This window comes from Ovis aries, chromosome 14, assembly GCF_016772045.2.
Source record: "Ovis aries strain OAR_USU_Benz2616 breed Rambouillet chromosome 14, ARS-UI_Ramb_v3.0, whole genome shotgun sequence".
Classification (NCBI taxonomy): Eukaryota; Metazoa; Chordata; class Mammalia; order Artiodactyla; family Bovidae; genus Ovis; species Ovis aries.
Genome location: NC_056067.1, coordinates 48,571,635 through 48,591,615, shown reverse-complemented (window position 1 = coordinate 48,591,615; position 19,981 = coordinate 48,571,635). Strand labels below are relative to the sequence as shown.

Below are 19,981 nucleotides of genomic sequence, written 5' to 3'. Positions count from 1 at the left end.
TCACAACAGCAAACAAATGCTTAACATTTCTAAAAATCAAAAACAATAAAAGGCAGGCAAAGTTTAAATTGCAAAATGTATCACACACATAAAGCTTATATAACAAACTAGAACAACTAAAATGAAATTTTAAAAAATAGTCATATAACCACCAAGCTTCAGAAATAAAAACATTTGTACCTGTGAGATGAGCTCAAACCTGGGACCCTTTGCTGCCGTGGTTGCACCTAGGCAAGGTGCCTAGACAAGGGCCTCCTAGAGCAATAAAATATAAAGAAGCCATAAGGAACTAAAGATAACTGCGTGCTGCAGAGTTGAGGCAAATTATAAACAGGATACAAAAAGACCAAAAACCCAAACAGCACCACCAACTGGATGGGCAGATCAACTAACCCATCCCTCCATCCACCCCGGCCCTCACCCCGACGCTCACTCCCATATAGGAAACCGGCTCATCACTCCTTCAGAGAGCAGAGCAAGGGAACCTGTTCCTTGTTTTCACTCACTCCTACAGCAACACGAGTCCCAATAAAGCCTCGCCTGAATGTGCCTGGCCTGTTCAATGTCCGTTGATTAAAGAGGCTAAGAACCCTGGTTGGTAACACCTGTGAATCTCCCTAGTCATCCCTCCCCACTGCCTCAACTTGCTCACTGCCCCAGGTAAACTCCATTTTGAATTTGTTTCTCATTCGTTTTTAGTCACAGTTTTACTAGCTACATCTATAAACAATTAGGGGGGAAAAACTATAAAACTTATATAAAGAAAACTGACACATACATCACATTAATACAGGAGAAAGATTCATTTTAAAAATTCCAGTTCTTCCCTAAATTAATCTAAGAATTCACGAATTCCTCAGGAAAATCCCGGTAGGCTTTTAAAGAAATTCTCAAACTGACTCAAAACTTCACACTGTAAAACCCAAAGAGAACTGAGACAATCTCGAAGAACTAGGAAGGAGATTCAAGCTCATTCACTGTCAATAAATCACATATTAAAATGTTTGATATAAATATAGTAAGAATGCACTGGTGCAGATAAGCAAACAAATTAATAGGAAAGAAGAGAGGTGGGACTTAGCTCCTGATCCTGTGGTTAAGAATCCTCACTTCCCACTGCAGGGTCCATGGATTCCATCCCTGGTCAGGAAACTAGGATCCAGCGGGAAGGGAGGGAGAGAGGGAAGGAGGACAGTCCAGATATAGACCCAAGCACAGAGGTGGCATTACAAGAGGGTCTGGAAGACAGTTCCCCTATAAGTTAGGAGCAGTCTGGGATGAAAGTTTGGGGAGTTGCAACTGTAGGGTAGGCAGAGAAGCCTGCCAGAGACTTAGATTTAAGAGGAAGGGCAGAGGGGTAGATGGTGTGGAGAAAGAAACGTGAAGGATGGAGGCTGGGAGAAAGAAAATGAAGAGCGGGAGAAGGAGAAAGGAAAAGTGGATGCGGGAAACGGAAAGAGAAGACAGCAGGGGGGGAGACCAAGAAGGAGAAGGAATAGAGAGGAAAAAGGGAAGGTGAAAGAAAAGCTGGAAAGAGAAAAGCAGATGGGAAACACACAGGTGCAAAGGCATATGGGTTAACAGCAGACACGGGAGGGCCATTTCAGGTTTCCAGCACCAAAAGTTGCAGTTTTCCAAAACAAAATAGGGTCTGAGACACGGATGCTGTGAATGTGCCTTACCAAGAGTTACTTGACTAAGATTCAAAGTGTGAAGCAGCCGTTCTCATTCGTTAGGTACTAAGAACAACTTCAGTTCAGTTCAGTCGCTCAGTCGTGTCCGACTCTTTGCGACCACGTGAATCGCAGGACGCCAGGCCAAGATCATGGCATCTGGTCCCATCACTTCATGGGAAATAGATGGGAAACAGTGGAAACAGTGTCAGGCCTCCCTATCCATCACCAACTCCCAGAGTTCACTCAAACTCACGTCCATCGAGTCGGTGATGCCATCCAGCCATCTCCTCCTCTGTCGTCCCCTTCTCCTCCTGCCCTCAATCCCTCCCAGCATCAGGGTCTTTTCCAATGAGTCAACTCTTCGCATGAGGTGGCCAAAGTACTGGAGTTTCAGCTTTAGCATCAGTCCTTCCAAAGAAATCTCCTTTAGAATGGACTGGTTGGATCTCCTTGCAGTCCAAGGGATTCTTCAGCCGGACGGAAACAGCATAACTAACCTTCTCTCAGGCACGGTCTCCACAGCTGTGAGTTCAAAGTGCGGCGCGTAAGCAAACACACTCACGCTCACTCATGCGCAGAGTAATACATACGCGCGCACGCACTCACGTGGTCACACACAGTATCGCGGTGTCTCATTGTTCCGCTGTTTCTGAGAAGCATGCAGTTGAGCCTGTGGGTTCGAGATGCTCAAGTTGCCTACAGGCAGCAGTGTCCCGCCGACCCCAGCGTGGCAAAAACCGACCGCAATGTCCTGCAGGTGGAGATAGGCTTCGAGAGGTGGCCAGCAAGGCCCGCGGAGCCCCAGAGGGACGCTGAATGATGGACAAGGTTGGAGAAGGCCTCTGACTACAAGAGGACGTGGGTCTCTGAGAACTGCTCTGGCAAGAGAATGGCCCCCGGCCCAGCTGCCTTCCCACGACCCCAACGCAAGCCCGAGGGCTTTGGGCCTGACTTGGAGCAAGTGCAGCCTCTGTTAGGGGAAGGGGTGCCCAGCGCCCCGGGCAGCCAGTTAAGAGGGTGTGGCAAACCCAGCTGGGTGTTTATGGATGTGTGTACAGCAAAGGAAACAGTCCACGATAGCCTCTGGCAAACGCGTAATCCCAACGTCTTATCTGGATGCCTATACATTTAAGTAAGATTTCTTTGCATCTGTGGCTCTCAGTCGCCTGGCTGCAGAGCTCGACTATGATAGGCCGAAAGACATGCGATATCCTTTACATCAAAAGAGGAGAAGGCTGCCTTCAGAGAAACCTGCCCTTCTTTTTTGAATTCATTTAAGAGAGTCTTGCCAATCCTACAACTGAAACATTTTTATTCCAGCATGTGGTGTGGAGTGCCGTGGAAAGAAAGCACTTCTTTCACAGTTTGGAGAAAATGGAAGAGTATGATTAGGAAACAGAAAATAGGTACTATTCATGTTGGATCTTCTGAAGCCAGTTTTTAGAAAAATCTTGATTGATGCAGACTTTTTTTTTTTCTATTTGTGTATCTTGCATTTTATTTATTTTTTTTTTAGTTTTACTTTATTTTGCAGACTCTTTTGTCTTTATTGTGGAAAGTATCTTTTATCTTTGCCTCACTACAAAAATTGGTTTTACAAGAATAAAGCTTAACTCAGCAACTTGCAAATAGCAAAGTCCATGAATATTAACCAAGTTGAGAAAAGAAAGAACCATAAGATCCAAGTTTCTAAATTTAACACCTGGAAAATTGGTGTCCTGAGTCTTTACTGGGGCTCCTGGGTTCACTGCCCACATGATTTTTATTAGATCTGTTCCTCTGCTGAATTAACAATTTCCTAACCTTGCATAATTCAGGAAGTGAGCCGATCTGATCAAGATGCATTATTCTTTTAGTGTTCTATTGATACTATTCATGAATAGTCTATTTAGGATTTTTCCATCAGTATTCATAAGTGAGATTGCTATATGTGCTGTTGTGTAGTCTTTCTTGGCTTTTAAAATAGGTATACTCACTTTATACAAAGAATTTAAAAGCTCCATTAATTTTTGTGTGTGTGTGCTCTGAGATACTTTAAAATGCATTGGGAAGGTAAATGATGTTATTGGTTCCAACAGAAGCAGAGACCTCCCACCCATTGACCCCAGGCTTTGCCATTGGACTTAACCTGGCCAGTGAAATGTGAGCCGTAGTGATGAGTGTCACTTCTGGACAAAAATTTGGAGAGCGTGTGTAGTTCCACCATTTCTATGTTCCGTCTTGCCACAGGAATGGCATGTCCCAAGAAGGCAAGGCTTCTTCAGGCTTGAATTGAGGAAGATACATGGAACAGAATCACTGCTGACCCAGAGCAGATTTTAAGTAAAACATAAATTCTGGGGACATCTGGTACAAGATTCCACATGCCCTGGGGCAACTAAGCCCATAGGTCACAACTAGTGAGCCCGAGGGCCTAGAGCTAGTGCTCTGCAATGGGAGAAGCCACTGCAATGAGACACCTGTGCACCACCATGGAGAGTAGCCCACGCTCACCACAACTAGAGAAAGCCCACGCATAGCAGTGAAGACCCAGTGCAGCCAAAAGACAAATAAAAGTTTCAAAAATAATAATAAACTCTATTGTCATAAACCATTGAGATTTGGGTGATTTTTATTAGCAAAGCAAATTACCACTTATTCCTGGTTCACAGGAAGAAGTGTGGGCTGGAGCCCTTAGGCCAGCCAGCCTCACTCCCAGGAGCAGTAGCCTCCCGTCATTTGGAGCCACATAAAACCTTCTTAGACTAAGGATGGAAAAAAATGGAGTACTTGTGGGAATTCTCTGGTGGTCCAGTGGCTAAGACTTCACACTCCCAGTGCAGGAAGCCTGAGTTTCATCCCCAGTCAGGGAGCTAGATCCCACATGCCTCAACTAAGCGTTTGCATGCTGCACCTAAAGATCCTGCATGCCGCAACAAAGACTTGGCACAGCCAAGTAAATACTTCCTAGTGGAATGTCTGTGTCATGATCCAGCGTTGCAGCATGGTTCCTGAGAAAGCCTTCAGTCATAGAGAGATGAGGCTCTGGAATGGGGTTGGTGTGGCTTGAAAAATCCCCATCAGATGCCCCCTTAAAAAGGCTTCTCCTCAGCACTCCAAGACACAGAAGGGATCTTACTCAGACGATGCCTACCAACCTGGTGAGACAGGTGCTAGGGCTGGGACCCTCTCCCTACCCCTCCCCTTTCTCTGAGGACCTTTAACCACAGCTCCAAGGAGAAGAGAGGTGAGTGTGTGTCCCATTGTGTGCCTGTTATTAATATATTGTCTTGTGACTGACCTGGGTATGGGCTGACGGTTATTCCCTCTGCCTCAGTCAGAGGGAGGTGGGTTGGTGTGAATGTGCCTGTAACCTCTCATCCCTTCCACCTCAGCCTGGGCCAAACCAGATGCCCTTCACCCTCTGTTCCCTGTGGGAACATTCCAGCCTTCAGGAGAAAAGTGAGCAGCCTCATTCCCAGTACCAACATCTACTGCACGCACACAGCTGAGGGGGACTGAAGGTGGACAGCTGGCACCCAATTGATGGGCCAGATTAATGCTAATAAATACCCAACATTTTCATTGAGCTTAATAAGTTCTGTGCTGTGTTACAAGGACATGACGTGAGTTAACTGACTTATTCCTTACAACACCCCTGTGAGGTAGGTACTGTGAATATTACGTCAATTTCATACCTAAAGCACCTGAGTCACAGAGCTATTAAGTCAGTTGCAAGTTGTTACACAATGAGCCACACCAATTCCCCAGCACAGTCACGGTGCGAAGGAGGAGCTGCACCCCAGCAGGCTCAGACTTTTTCCGCTTTCTCCACATCCTGGTGAATTCCTGCTCTCCAGATGCTTCATCATCACTTTTTATCCCCCACCTTGAGCTGAGTTTCATGAGTCCTCAAATAGGGAGGGGCAGGGGAGAGTCCACAACCTGACTTTGAGTGATGGGCAGTCATTTGAGCAAGTCTTCCTGAGCTTGGAGTCATCATATAGCCTAGGAGGTGTGGGATAGGGAGGCTGTGAGAACTGCGTGAGCTGTATCGGTCCCCAAGGCTGCCGTAGCTATCACAGACTGGGCAGCTTATAAGAAATTTATTTTCTCATAGCTCTGGAGGCTGAAGTCCAAGATTAAGGGTGGTTCAGTGGTAAAGAACCTGCCTGCCAATGCAAGAGACATGGGTTCAATCCCTGGGTCAGGAAGCTCCCCGGAGAAAGAAATGGCCACCCACTCCAGCATTCTTGTCTGGGAAATCCCATGGACAGAGAAGCCTAGTGGGCTACAGTCCACAGGGTTGAAAGAGTCAGCCATGACTGAGCGACTAAACAACAGCATAAGTACATAGTACACCCCTGGGACAGAGAAGGGTCTAAGTAACATGCAGACACACACACACACACACACACACACACACACACACACACACACACACACACACCCTTTGTCATTACATGTGCAACAGAAGTCATCCACAGGGAGGTGGGATGGCAGCAAAAGCGTTCAAGAGAGCCTCAGGGCTCCTTGGTGGTCCAGTGGCTAAGACTCTGCACTTCCAATCCAGAGGGCACAGGTTTGATCCCTGGCCAGGGAACTAAGATCCCACATGGCCCAAAAAGAGAGAGAGAAAAAAGAGACCCTCAGTCTCTGCTATGAGAGCTGTCTCCATGGCTTTGCACTGCGACTCCCAGGAAAAAATCTGTACTTTCTGTGGAAGAAGTGCTCAGTGGTTTGCTCTGTACAGGACGCTCCAGCACTGCAGCTGGACATAGGAATGTTTTAGAAGGAAAACCATCCTCAGAGGTGAGACTTCCAGGGTCAGCCTCGGTTGTTTCTAATGCAGTTACAGTAGTGAATCCTGTCTCCCAGCATTGGTTGTATTCACTAATGTTTATAAAGAAAAGCATTTGTGGGACTTCTCTGGCGGTCCAGTCGTTAGGACTTGGGACTTTCATGCCATGGGCCCGGGTTCAGTCCCTGATCAGGGAACTAGGATTCCACACTCTGCACAGCACGGCCAAAAAAAATAAAAGCGTTTTTGAAACCTTAATATGTCTGGAAGAAAGTGAGAACAGAGTCTCTCCTGGCTGTGGAGAACCATCACTCTCCTGCAGAATTATGGTTTTCTAGACAGTGGAATTAATAGGGACAGAGTAAAGGGACAAAGCAGATAATTTAAATAGTTAATTCCACTAAACGATTATAAGTAGAAAAAATATGGGAGACCCCTGTAAGTTAGTGATTACTCAAGAAAGCAGGTTCGGGGCTTCACTGGTGGCTCAGTGGTAAAGAATCCGCCTGCCAATGCAGGAGACACGTGCCTCACCTACTGAGCCTGTCTGTGCTTGAGAGGCAGGGAGTTGCAACTACTGAACCCACTGGACACAACTAGTAAATCCCATTTGCCTGGAGCCCATACTCTGCAGCTAGAGAAGCCACAGCAATGAGAAGCCCACGTACTACAATGAAGAGTAGCCCTCACTCGCCACAACTAGAGAAAGCCCGGGCAGCAACGGAAGCCCAGTTCAGCCAAAAATAAATAAGTGAAAGAGAAGACACTTTCTTTAAAAGGGAAGGAAAGCAGTTTTGCTTAACCACAAAACCAGGCAGGCTTGCTTAGCAACAGAAGCACAAGACATGGCCCCAAACAATAAGACACCAGTGCCGTGAGCCCCACAGCCTGCCCAGTGAGCTCAGTAAGTTAAATGATCCCTAGGACACTCTCTCAGCACACATGAAAAGCAAAAATGTATGGACCTGGTTTGACCAGGTAGGGACAAGAAAACTCCCCTGCTCAACTTGGAGGAGGAGCTAATGATGGAAGCATGACATCTACTCAAGAATGACAAAGAAGTTCTTCTCCCCTTCCTTTGATTATAAAACTGTGGGCTTCCCTGGTGGCTCAGGTGGTAAAGAATCTGCCTGTTGTGCAGGACACCTGGGTTCAGTCCCTGAGTGGGGAAGATCCCCTGGAAGAGGGCATGGCAACCCACTTCAGTATTCTTGCCTGGAGAATTCCATGGGCAGAGGAGCGTGGTGGGCTACACTCCATGGGATCCAAAGAGTAGGATACAACTAAGAGACTAACACACACGAGACAGTAGCCCAGTAAGTCCTCAGGGGGGTGGCATTTCTCACCCACCCACTTGTAAACCTCACAAGGGTCCTAGTCTAATAAATCACTTCTTACCTGTCACTTTGCCTTTGGCTGAATTCTTTTCTGCACTGAGACATAAAGGACTGTGGTACTGTACAGAGCTCTTCGGAGCCCCCTATAACAACAACCAAATGGTTTCAGAGTCATGTCGAGCACAACTGAAATTCTACTTTGTAAGCTTTGTGGTCTTACAGGCTAGACATGCAAGCAAAATGCCAACTTTCTTTAATATGCCTGGTGAAGGAAAAAACAGGTTAAAAACAACAACAATGTATTAAGTAACCATTTGCCAGGAAACACAATGTCCCTTACATTGTAAAAGTTGCATCAAAAGACAATGATTCTGGGAATATTGAGGGCCTTGCTTTTATGAAAGAATATGTCCCAAGAATGTTAGTTTCTTCATCCAGTAATTATATGGTAAATACATACTTTGTGTCAGAAACTGTTAAAGGTACCTGAATAAACAAGGGCTGGGGAGTGTAGGTGTGACGTAGTTCATTGTATATCAGTTGGCCAAAACTGTGGCTGCATTAGGAACCATCAGAAATGAAGGCAACAGGGGACTTCCCTGGTGGTCCAGTGGATGAGACTCTGAGCCCCCAGTGCAGTGCTGGATCCCACACGCCACAACTAAAAAGAACCCACAGGTTAAAATTAAGACATGGCACAGCCAAATAAATAAATATTTTAAAAAAAAAGAAATGAGGGCAACATAACTGAATTAACAAATGAATAGATATTCTCATTAGCTTTCAAACAAAAATTGCAGGGTGATTGCAGGAGTTTGGTTAGTACCATGGTTCTAACCTTGGCTATGCATTAACATTTCCTAAAGAGCTCTTAAAAACCCCAGTCCCAGGCTGCTTCTGACAATAATCAAGTCAGAATCTCGAGAAGAGGGATATGGGCACCAGCAAAGCTCCTGGTGACTCCAGTGTGCAGACAAGACTGAGAACCAGTGGGTTAGAAGAATAATTTGTTGCAGGATTGATGTTATTACATGAGCATAGTCATAGCCTCCACAGGAGGTGCTGGGAAAGTTTGGGAAACGCTCATCAGAGTGAGTGTAGCCTGGGCTTCCCTGGTGGCTCGGTCGGTAAAGAATCTGCCTGCAGTGTGGGAGAGCCGAGTTCAACCACTGGGCTGGAGAAGATCCCCTGGAGAAAGGAATGGCAACCCACTCCAGTATTCTTGCCTGGAGAATTCCATGGACAGAGGAGCCTAGCGGGCTACAATCTGTGAGTTGCAAAGAGTGTAGCCTAATTTGAACCGGCCCAGTAGAATGAATAAGACCAGCTTGCACTTCATTTTCCTCAGTGAAACATAAAGGGGAAAAAAGGTTAAGAATGTTTCACCTAATTTTTTTTGCCTATTTGAAGACAGTGAGTCAGTAGATTCTGAATGGTAAGATCAGTTCCACTTCAGGGGGGACTTTCAGAAACAGTGCATCTCAAAACACATCCAAAATTTCAGAAAAGACTTCCACTTGACAAGTTAATGAGAGAGGAAGCACTTGATCAATTACTCTGACATAATCTCCAAACAACACTCATAGGAAGACATGAACAGTGGTTGACAGCTTGCCTAAATTTTCTCACAGTGTCAACAATTTCCGACTCTTTGCGATCCCATGGACTGTAGCCTACCAGGCTCCTACCAGGCTCCTACCAGGCTCCTACCAGGCTCCTACCAGGCTCCTCCCTCCATGAGGATTCTCCAGGCAAGAGTACTGGAGTGGGTTGCCATTTCCTGCTCCAGGGGATCTTCCTGACCCAGGGATCGAACCTAGGTCTCCAGCATCCCAGGCAGTTGCTTTAACCTCTGAGCCACCAGGGAAGCCCATCAATTTCAGAAGTCCTCAGCAAATCTGAGAAGTCCCTCTAACTCCTTTCAGCCCTTGTTTCTATCAAGAATTTGACTTGGCTGCCCTCTAGAGGGCAGAAGACTGACACCAGGGTGACCAGTCCTGGGAAATAATGGCTGAACTCCACCACCTAGTGGTCCTAACTGGAGTGTGGCTTCTGGACAGCCATTTCTAGGATCCTCTGAGGACTGAGCTCTATTTGGAGGTTTCTATTATTTATTTTGCATTATTTTCGCCCGTGCTGGGTCGTCACTGCGGTGTGGGCTTTTCTCGACTTGCGTGTACGGGTTTGCCATCGTGGTGGCTTCTCTTACTGTGGAGCACGGATTCTAGGGTGCTCAGGCTTCAGTAGTTGCAGCACATGGGTTCAGTAGTTATGGTTCCCGGGCTTAGCAGCTCCTCGGCCTGTGGAATCTTCCCAGACCAGGGACTGTACCCGCGTCTCCTGCATTGGCAGGCGGATTCTTTACCACTGAGCCACCAGGGAAACCCTTTATTTTATTTCATTTCATGTTGCACCGCATGGCTTGGGGAATCATAGTTCCCTGACCAGGGACTGAACCCAGGTGCTTGGTTGGCAGTCAAAGCACAGAGTTCTAACCACTGGACCATCAGGGAATTCCCCCTATCCAGTGGTTTATGTGCAAACTTATCTTTCCAAGGTTTATTCACAGTAGTGACTTGGGAGAAAGGATATAAAAAAAAAATCAAACTCGGACAGCAGAAGGATGTTACCAAAAATATGAGCTACCTTTGTAGCTCACCAGTGATTTCCCTGGTGGCTCAGTCAGTAAAGAGTCCTCCTGCAATGTGGGAGACCTGGGTTCGATCCCTGGGTCAGGAAGATCCCCTGGAGAAGGAAATGGCAACCCACTCCAATATTCTTACCTGGAGAAGTCCATGGACAGAGGACCCTGGTGGGCTACAAGTTCATGGGGTCGCAAAGAGTCGGACACAACTGAGTGACTAACTTTCACTTTCACCTTTGTAGGCTAGAGATTAAAACAAAATGGCCATCTTTTTTTTAAATTTTTTTATTGAAGTATACTTGATGACCACCTTTTAAAAATGTACCTTTTGTACTTGCCTGGTGGGCCAGTGGTTAAGAATCTTTCTGCTATGTAGGGGACACTGGTTCAATCCCTGGTCCCAGGGGATCCCACATGCCTCAGGGCAACTAAGCCTGAGTGCCACAACTACTGAGGCCTCAAGCCTAGAGCCTGCACTCAGCAGGAGAAGTCATCGTAATGAGAAGCCTGCGCACCGTAACAAAGAGTAGCCCCAAGCAGTCTCATCTGCCACAACTAGAGAAAGTCCAGGCAGCAGCCAAAAATAAATAAAATATATTCGTTTTGAAGAAGAGTCAGGTCATCAATCTAATAAATGATTATTGATTGGTCAGAAGCTCAGTGTGACCTCAATAATTTGCTTAGAATTGGGATGAAGAAAGAAGTTGTCATGCTATGCTGGAAAATTTTTTCTGTGAAAAGAAAGAACTTATCATTTCAGTCGGTAAATGAGGATTAAGCATTTCCTCTATATCAGACACCATTATCAGTGCTCAAGTAGGAGTGCAGCAGAAACTGCTTACCAAGTTAGTAAACTGGCCTCTATTGTGGGTGGGTTGGGAACAAAGAGGAATGAAGATAATATAATTGAATTAACATCATGGGAATCTTGACTATGTCACTCACTATTCATCTGGTTAGCTATCAGACAGTATGACTGAACCTATCGCAAGGATTTGGTTAGAAAATAACTTGTGGGCTTCCCTGGTGACTCAGTGGTAAAGACTCCGCCTGCCGGTGCAGGAGACACAAGTTCGATCCCTGGTCCCAGAAGATCGCACCCGCCATGGAGCAAAGGAGCCCACGTGTCACAACTATTGAGCCTGTGCCCTAGAGCTCCTAGAGCCACACCTACTGGAGCCTGAGCCCTAGAACCTGTGCTCCCCAAAAGAAGCCGCCACACCGTGAGGAGCTTAGCCACCACAACTAGAGAGTAGCCCCCGCTGGCCACAACTAGAGAAAAGCCCATGCATCAGTGAAGACCCAGCCCAGCCAAACAGAGATAATAAATAAATACCATTTTTAAAAAGAGAGACAGAAGGAAGCAATGTGGCCACGGCAGAAAGGCGGACGTGATGGAGCCGCAAGGCAAGGAAGGTCAACAACCACCAGAAACCGGAAGAGGTAAGAGGGTGCCTTCTCCCGTGAGGTCTCAGAGCGAGTGCAGCGCTGCTAAACAGCTTGATTTCAAACTCCTGGCCTCCAGAACTGTGAGAGGATACGCTGCTGTTGTGTTCAACCATCCAGTTTGTGCTCATCTGTTATGGCAGCCTAGGGATATTAATACAATTACCAACCTTGGCTCACATCAACTAGGCGAGGAGACTGCCCTGGCGGTCCATGGTTAAGACTCTGAGATTTTATTGCCAAGCACCTGGGTTGGGGAACTAAGTTCCTACAAGCCACAGCTCAGCCGAAAGGAAAAAAAAAAAAATCAACCACGTGGTATCAGAGAGCAAGCTCTGTGAGGGTTTCTGGCCACTGCACTGTTAATACTAAATGTTCTGACTTAGTCACTGAGCTCCCTACGTGTAAAGCAAATAAGTCTCATGTTCAAGTACTGGATAGGGGATTCCCTGGTAGCTCGGTGGTAAAGAACATGGGTTCAGTAGTTGTGTCTCCAATGCAGGAGACACAGGTTTGATCCCTGGTCAGGAAAGATCTCACATGCTGTGGAGCAAAACTAAGCCGGAGCACCGCCGCTGTTGAGCCTGTGCGCTAAGGCCTGGGAGCCACAGCTACTGAAGCCCTCGAGCCTGGAGCCCGTGCTCGGCAACCGGAGAAGCCATGGCAACGGGAAGCCCGAGCACCGCGACTAGAGAAAAGGCCGCGCAGCAACGGAGACCCGGCACAGCCAAAGATAAAACAAACTTAGTTTTATAAAAAAGACTGGGTAAGACGGAAGTTCTTTATAAATGATGGGCCTTTACTGTGTCTATATTCTTTCTCTGATAACAACAGCAGATAGAGAAACAAGACAAGGAAATGAAACAGAAATATCTGCATTTAGAAGAAAACCGCAGTAGGCTATGGAAGATGTTTGTCACTGTGGTTTTGTATCAGTATTTCCCGTATACTGTCACTATTTTGAAGGGAAAAGAAAGTAATTTTGATGTAATTATAAAGAATTCATTGTTGGGCTCAAGGGCTTCCCAGGCAGCACTAGTGGTAAAGAACCCGCCTGCCAACGCACGAGACATAAGAGACATGGGTTCGATCCCTGGCTTGGGAGGATCCCCTGGAGGAGGGCATGGCAACCCACTCCAGTATTCCTGCCTCAAGAATCCGGTGGACAGAGGAGCCTCAGGAGGGGTGTGGGCTACAGTTCATAGGGTCACACACAGTCGGACACAACTGAAGCAGCTTAGCATGCATGCACATAGCAGATCAATATCCTAATCCCATTGTTGGCAATAGCAAGTCACCAATAAGAAGAGATGAATTTGTGAAACTCGAAACAAGTTGAGTCTCTCTAGGTCCTGAGAACAGCTGTCATAGTTACTGGGCTGTCACACGTCCTGCAGAAATATTGTGTCCTAGGCAGTAGATGAATGGTATGGGTTATTTTCTTTGGTAGCTTCAGAGCTTTTATAAGATACAGATGAAAGGAAACCAAAAATGATACAGATAAAAGTCAAGCAAGATACTCATTTTCTTTGCACACCCGTTGGATAAGATATTTTGAACCTATTGAGTGAATTTTTGTGAGTTCCATATCATTCATTTAGTTTTGGGGATTTCAGTTCAGTTCAGTTCAGTTCATTTCAGTCTCTCAGTCGTGTCCAACTCTGCGACCCCATGAACCGCAGCATGCCAGGACTCCTTGTCCATCACCAATTCCAGGAGTCCACCCAAACCCATGTCCATCAAGTCGGTGATGCCATCCAACCATCTCATCCTCTGTCGTCCCCTTCTCCTCCTGCCTTCAATCTTTCCCAGCATCAGGGTCTTTTCAAATGAGTCAGCTCTTCACATCAGGTGGCCAAAGTATTGGAGTTTCAGCTTCAACGTCCTTCCAATGAATACCCAGGACTGATCTCCTTTAGGATGGACTGATTGCATCTCCTTGCAGTCCAAGGGACTCTCAAGAGTCTTCTCCAACACCACAGTTCAGCACTCAGCTTTCTTCACAGTCCAACTCTTACATCCATACATGACCACTGGAAAAACCATAGCCTTGACTAGACGGACCTTTGTTGCAAAGTAATGTCTCTGCTTTTGAATATGTTGTCTAGGTTGGTCATAACTTTCCTTCCAAGGAGTAAGCGTCTTTTAATTTCATGGCTGCAATCACCATCCACAGTGATTTTGGAGCCCCAAAAAATAAAGTCTGACACTGTTTCCCATCTATTTCCCATGAAATGATGGGACCAGATGCCATGATCTTCGTTTTCTGAATGTTGAACTTTAAGCCAACTTTTTCACTCTCCTCTTTCACTTTCATCAAGAGGCTTTTTAGCTCCTCTTCACTTTCTGCCATAAGGGTGGTGTCATCTGCGTATCTGAGGTTATTGCTATTTCTCCCGGCAAGCTTGATTCCAGCTTGTGCTTCATCCAGCCCAGTGTTTCTCATGATGTACTCTGCATGTAAGTTAAATAAGCAGGGTGACAATATACAGCCTTGACGTACTCCTTTTCCCATTTAGAACCAGTCTGTTGTTCCATGTCCAGTTCTAACTGTTGCTTCCTGACCTGCATACATGTTTCTCAAGAGGCAGGTCAGGTGGTCTGTATTCCCATCTCTTTCAGAATTAGGCTTCAAAGGAGCTTCAGGATTATCGGACACCTTGGTATGTGAAAGTCAGTGGTGGGGAAGAGGAAGCTTAACTTCACTCTGATTCAACATATATTTTTTGAGTGCCCACTACATAAAAAATTAGAAAACACTGTGTGGGATGTTAAAATAGACAGAAGATGAAAACAGACCCCAATTTTATGCCATCACAAGAATTAACTTGCAATGGGGACTTCCCTGGTGGGCCAATGGCTAAGACTGTGAACTCCCAGTGCAGGGGGCCTGGGTTCGATCCCTGGTCAGGGAACCAGATCCCACATGCCACAACTAAAGGTTCACATGCTGCAGTGAAATATCCCGCGTGCCACAACTAAAAAAGCCTGCATCCCACTACTAAAGAGGCCACATGCCCCAACGAATATTCTGCACACCACAACCAAGACCCAGCACAGCCAAATAAATACATGAATTTTTAAAATTAACTTGTGATGGATTAAAGACTTAAACATGAAACCACAGAAGTCCTAGAAGGAAGCACAGGGAAAGAGCACCTTGACATTGATCTTGGCAATAATTAGTTTGGATATGATACCAAAAGCAAAGAAATATGAGTAAGTGGGATTACATAAAACTAGAAAGCTTCTGTACAGACTCACAAATATAGAGAACAAGTAAGTGATTACCAATGCGGGCGTGGAGGAAGACAGGGAGATACAAACCATTAGGAATAAGATAAGTTCAAGGATGTACTATACAACATGGGGGATATAGTCAATATTTTGTAATAACTGTAAATGAGAAGTAAGCTTGAAAATTGCATAAAAATTAAAATTTTAAATAAATAAGTAGCTCCCACAGAGCAAAAGTAACACTCAACAAAATGAAAAGGCAATCCATGGCATGGAAGAAAATATTTGCAAACCATCTATCTGATAAGGGGTTAATGTCCAAAATATATAAGGGACTCATACAACTAAATTGCGAAAAAAGACAACAAATCTAGTTTTTAAATGAGCAGAGCACTTGGATGAACATTTTTCTAAAGGAGAAATACAAATGGCCAAGAAGTACACAAAAAGATGCTCAGCATCACTTATCACTGGGAAATGCAAGTCAAAATCACAGTGAGGTATCTCCTCACACTTGTTAGAATGGCTATAATCGAGAAGACAAGAAATAACAAGTGTTGGCAAGGATGTGGAGAAAAAGGAACCCTTGTTCACTCTTGGTGAGAATGTAAAGTGGTATAGCCACAATGGAAAACAGTATGAAGCGTTCTTAAAAAAATAAAACAAAAATAGTACTACCCTATGATCCAACAATCCCAATTCTGTGTATACATCCAACAGAAATGAAATCAAGATCTCAAAGAGGTGTCTGTACCCCGGCGCTCATTGCAGCATTATTGACAATAGCCAAGATATGGGAAAAACCTACATTTCTATCTATAGGTAAGTGGATAAAGAAGATGAGATAGATAGATAGATACTATTATATATATATATATTTATATACATATATGTTGTATATATATACATGTAGAGAGATAGAAAGAGAGAGGAAAACAGTAGGATGGGAAAGACTAGAGATCTCTTCAAGAGAATTGGCACTATCGAGGGAACATTTCATGCAAGAATGGGCACAATAAAGGACAGAAGCGGTAAGGACCTAACAGATGCAGAAGACTAAAAAGAGGTGGCAAGAATACACCAGAAGAACTATAACGAAAAACTGTCTTAATGACCCAGATAACCACGATGGTGTGGTCACTCACCTGGAGTTTGACATTCTGGAATCTGAAGTCAGGTGGGCCTTAGGAAGCCTTACTACAAACAAGGCTAGTAGAGGTCATGGAATTCCAGCTGAGCTATTTAAAATCCTAAAAGATGATGCTGATAAAGTGCTGCACTCAATATGTCAGCAGAGTTGGAAAATTCAGCAATGACCACAGGACTGGAAAAGGTCAGTTTTCATTCCAATCCCAAAGAAGGGCAATGCCAAAGAATGTTCAAACTACCGTACAACTGCTCTCACTTCACATGCTAGTAAGGTTGTGCTCAAAATCCTTCAAACTAGGCTTCAGCAGTATGTGAACCGAGAACTTCCAGATGTACAAGCTAGGTTTAGAAAAGACAGGAACCAGAGATCAAATTGCCAACATTTGTTGGATCATAGAGAAAACAAGGGAATTCCAGAAAAACATTGACTTCTGTTTCATTGACTATGCTAAATCCTTTGACTGTGGATCATAACAAACTGGAAAATTCTTACAGAAATAGGAATACCAGGCCACCTTACCTGTCTCCTGAGAAACCTGTATGCCAGTCAAGAAGCAAGAGTTAGAACCTTACGTGGAACACCTTCAGTTCAGTTCAGTTCAGTCACTCAGTCGTGTCTGACTCTTTGCGACCCCATGAATCGCAGCACACCAGGCCTCCCTGTCCATCACCATCTCCCGGAGTTCACTAAGACTCAACGTCCATCGAGTCGGTGATGCCATCCAGCCATCTCATCCTCTGTCGTCCCCTTTTCCTCCTGCCCTCAATCCCTCCCAGCATCAGAGTCTTTTCCAATGAGTCAACTCTTCACATGAGGTAGCCAAAGTACTGGAGTTTCAGCTTTAGCATCAGTCCTTCCAAGGAACACCCAGGGCTGATCTCCTTTAGAATGGAACACCATACTGGTTCAGAATTGGGAAAGGAGTATGACAGCCTGTATACTGTCACCCTGTTTTTTTAACTTATATGCAGAATGCATGCATGCTAAGTCACTTCAGTCATGTCCAATTCTGTGCAACCCTATGGACTGTAGCCTGCAGGGCTCCTCTGTCCAGAATACTGGAGTGGGTTGCCATGCCCTTTTCCAGGGATCTTCTCAACCTAGGGATCGAATCTGCATCTCTTGCATCTCCTCCATTGGCAGATGGGTTCTTTACCACTAATGCCACCTAGGAACCCCAGGTATGCAGAGTACGTCATGCAAAATGCCAGGCTGGAATCAAGGTTGCTAGGAGAAATATCAACAGCCTCAGATGTGCAGATGATACCACTCTAATGGCAGAAAATGAAGAGGAACTAAAGAGCCTCTTGAAGAGGGTGAAAGAGGAGAGTGAAAAATCTGGCTTAAAACTTAACATTCAAAAAACTAAGATCATGGCATCAGGTCCCATCACTTCATGGCAAATAGATAGGGAACAAGTGGATGCAGTGACAGATTTTCTTTTCTTGGGCAGTGACTGCAGCCATGAAATTAAAAGATGCTTGCTCCTCAGAAGGAAAGCTATGACAAACCTAGACAGTGTATTAAAAACGAGAGATATCACTTTGCCAGCAAAAGGTCTGGTTTTTCCAGTAGTCATGTACGGATTTGAGAGTTGAATCATAAAGAAGGCTGAGCACCAAAGAATTGATGCTTTGGAATTGTGGTGCTGGAGAAGACTCTTGAGAGTCCCTTGGATAGCAAGATCAAGCCAGTCAATCCTAAAGGAAATCAACCTGAATATTCATTGAAAGGACTGATACTGAAGCTGAAGGTCCAATACTTTGGCCACCTGACTCGAGAGCCGACCTATTGGAAAAGACCCTGATGCTGGGAAAGATTGAAAGCAAAAGGAGAAGAGAGTGGCAGAGGATGAGATGATTAGATAGCATCACTGACCTATTAGACATGAATCTGAGCAAACTTCAGGAGATAGTGAAGGAGAGGGAAGCCTGGCGTGCTGCAGTCCACGGGATCGCAAAGAGTTGAGCAAAAGTCAACAACTGAACAACAACAAATTGTTTCACTGTTGAGAAAAAAGAAAATCTTGCCATTTGTGACAACATGGATGGACCTAGAGGGCATTATGCTAAGTGAGATAAGTCAGACAGGGAAATGGTATCACTTATACGTGGAAACTAAAAAATCCATATTCACAGAAGCAGAGAATAGACTGGTGGTTGTTAGAGACTGGGAGGTGGGGGAAGTGGGGAGAATTGGTCAAGGGTACAAACTTCCAGTTTTAAGATGAGTAAATTGGGGAGGGGTGGGGGTGGAAGGGAGACTCACGAGGGAAGGGATATGCGTATACTTATGGCTGATTCATGTTGTTGTAATGGAAGAACCAAAGTTGTAAGCAATTATCCTCAATTAAAAACAAAAAATTTTTAAAAGGTGGATAAGTTCTGGGGATCTAGTATTCAGCATGGTGATTATAATTAACAGTGTTATATACTTCAAAGTTGTTAAGACAGTAGCACTTAAGTATCTTTACTACCATCACCAAAAAAAAAAAAAAGCTAGTTATGTGAGCGGATGAAAGTGTTAACTAACCCCATTGTAATTACTAGAAAATACATACACATATCAAACCATCACATTGCATGACTTAAACTTACTCAATATGTACGTGTGTGCTTGTGTGTTCAGTCACTAAGTCAGGTCCGACTCCTTGCGATCCCATGGACTATAGCCCCCCAGGCTCCTCTGTTCATGAAATTTTCCAAGCAAGAATACTGGAGTCGGTAGCCATTTCCTTCTCCAGGGAATCTTTTCAACCCAAGAATCGAACCCAGGTCTCCCTGCATCACAGACAGATTCTTTACCATCTGAGCCACCCGGGAGGCCCAAAACTTAAACAATATTTCATGTCAATTCATCTCAGTAAAGCTGGGTGCACCTTGCTCTCTAGACTTCTTCCTATACTAAGATCATTTTTCTACAGGACCATGCCCATAAACTTCCTAGAAATCCTTTTGTCTCATTGGGAGGCACTGCCTCATATTTTTGAGCTCTTAATAAAGGGTCGTAAAGCCACACCCTTAATTTGATCAGTACTCACAGGCTTTTTCACTTTGACCATCTTTTGTGACTGGAGAGATTGGATGTGAGAAAAGCTTTTCTTTCCCAGGCTAGCAAGTCATAGGCCTTCTATAGTTCTTCTAAATTCTGGGAAATCAGTCAGTTCCTTCTATAGGTCAGCCCTTTCTTGCTAACCCTCATGATACTCAACAGTTAGTAACCAGCATTATGTCTGGGTATTGCCCTAGCCAAATACTTTCCGTTTTCTATTTCTGTCTCTATTTCTGGGTAATCACAGGCAACAGTTGGCCAATTATTTCACTACAATGTAACATGAGTCATCATTTTTTCTGCTCCACTAACAATTTCCTCACAGCTCTCCCTCCGTATTTTAGCCTTTTCTTAGGACATTACCTAAGTCCTGATACCAGTTTCTGGAACAGCTATTTGTCATCGTAATAATGTTGCATGGCAATTCACGTTAATCACGACAACATAAAAAAACAAGCATTTATTTAGCCTATGAGCCTAAGCCTAAGTCTAGCTCAGCTGGGGACTGATTGTTTTTTGGTTTTTTGGTTTTTGTTTTTTTTTTTTTTTTTTGCCTGCCCTGACCAGTGATTGAACCCAGACCCCAGCAGTGTAAGCAGAGTCCTAAGCACTAGACAGATAGAATTCCCAGGACCGGGAAAAAAAAAAAAAAAAGAAAGA

At 44.8% G+C, this 19,981-nt stretch overlaps 1 long non-coding RNA gene and 1 other non-coding gene across 3 annotated transcripts in view; one reads left to right on the top strand and one right to left on the bottom strand.

Annotated features, from left to right (window-relative positions):
• LOC121816425 (uncharacterized) overlaps positions 1 to 19,572 on the bottom strand; it is a 32,547-nt gene extending 12,975 nt beyond the window's left edge. The window contains exons 1-4 of one of the 2 annotated variants that reach the window (XR_006056033.2): positions 19,311 to 19,572; positions 8,280 to 8,454; positions 7,855 to 7,936; positions 181 to 255 (exon numbers count right to left, since the gene is read on the bottom strand). This is a non-coding gene — a long non-coding RNA (uncharacterized LOC121816425). The remainder of the gene's footprint in view (positions 1 to 180; positions 256 to 7,854; positions 7,937 to 8,279; positions 8,455 to 19,310) is intronic. The other variant, XR_009596201.1, reaches the window with a different exon arrangement.
• TRNAG-UCC (transfer RNA glycine (anticodon UCC)) lies at positions 6,186 to 6,258 on the top strand. Its single transcript has one exon. It is a non-coding gene; the product is annotated as a tRNA-Gly (tRNA).
• Positions 19,573 to 19,981: the final 409 nt, after the last annotated feature.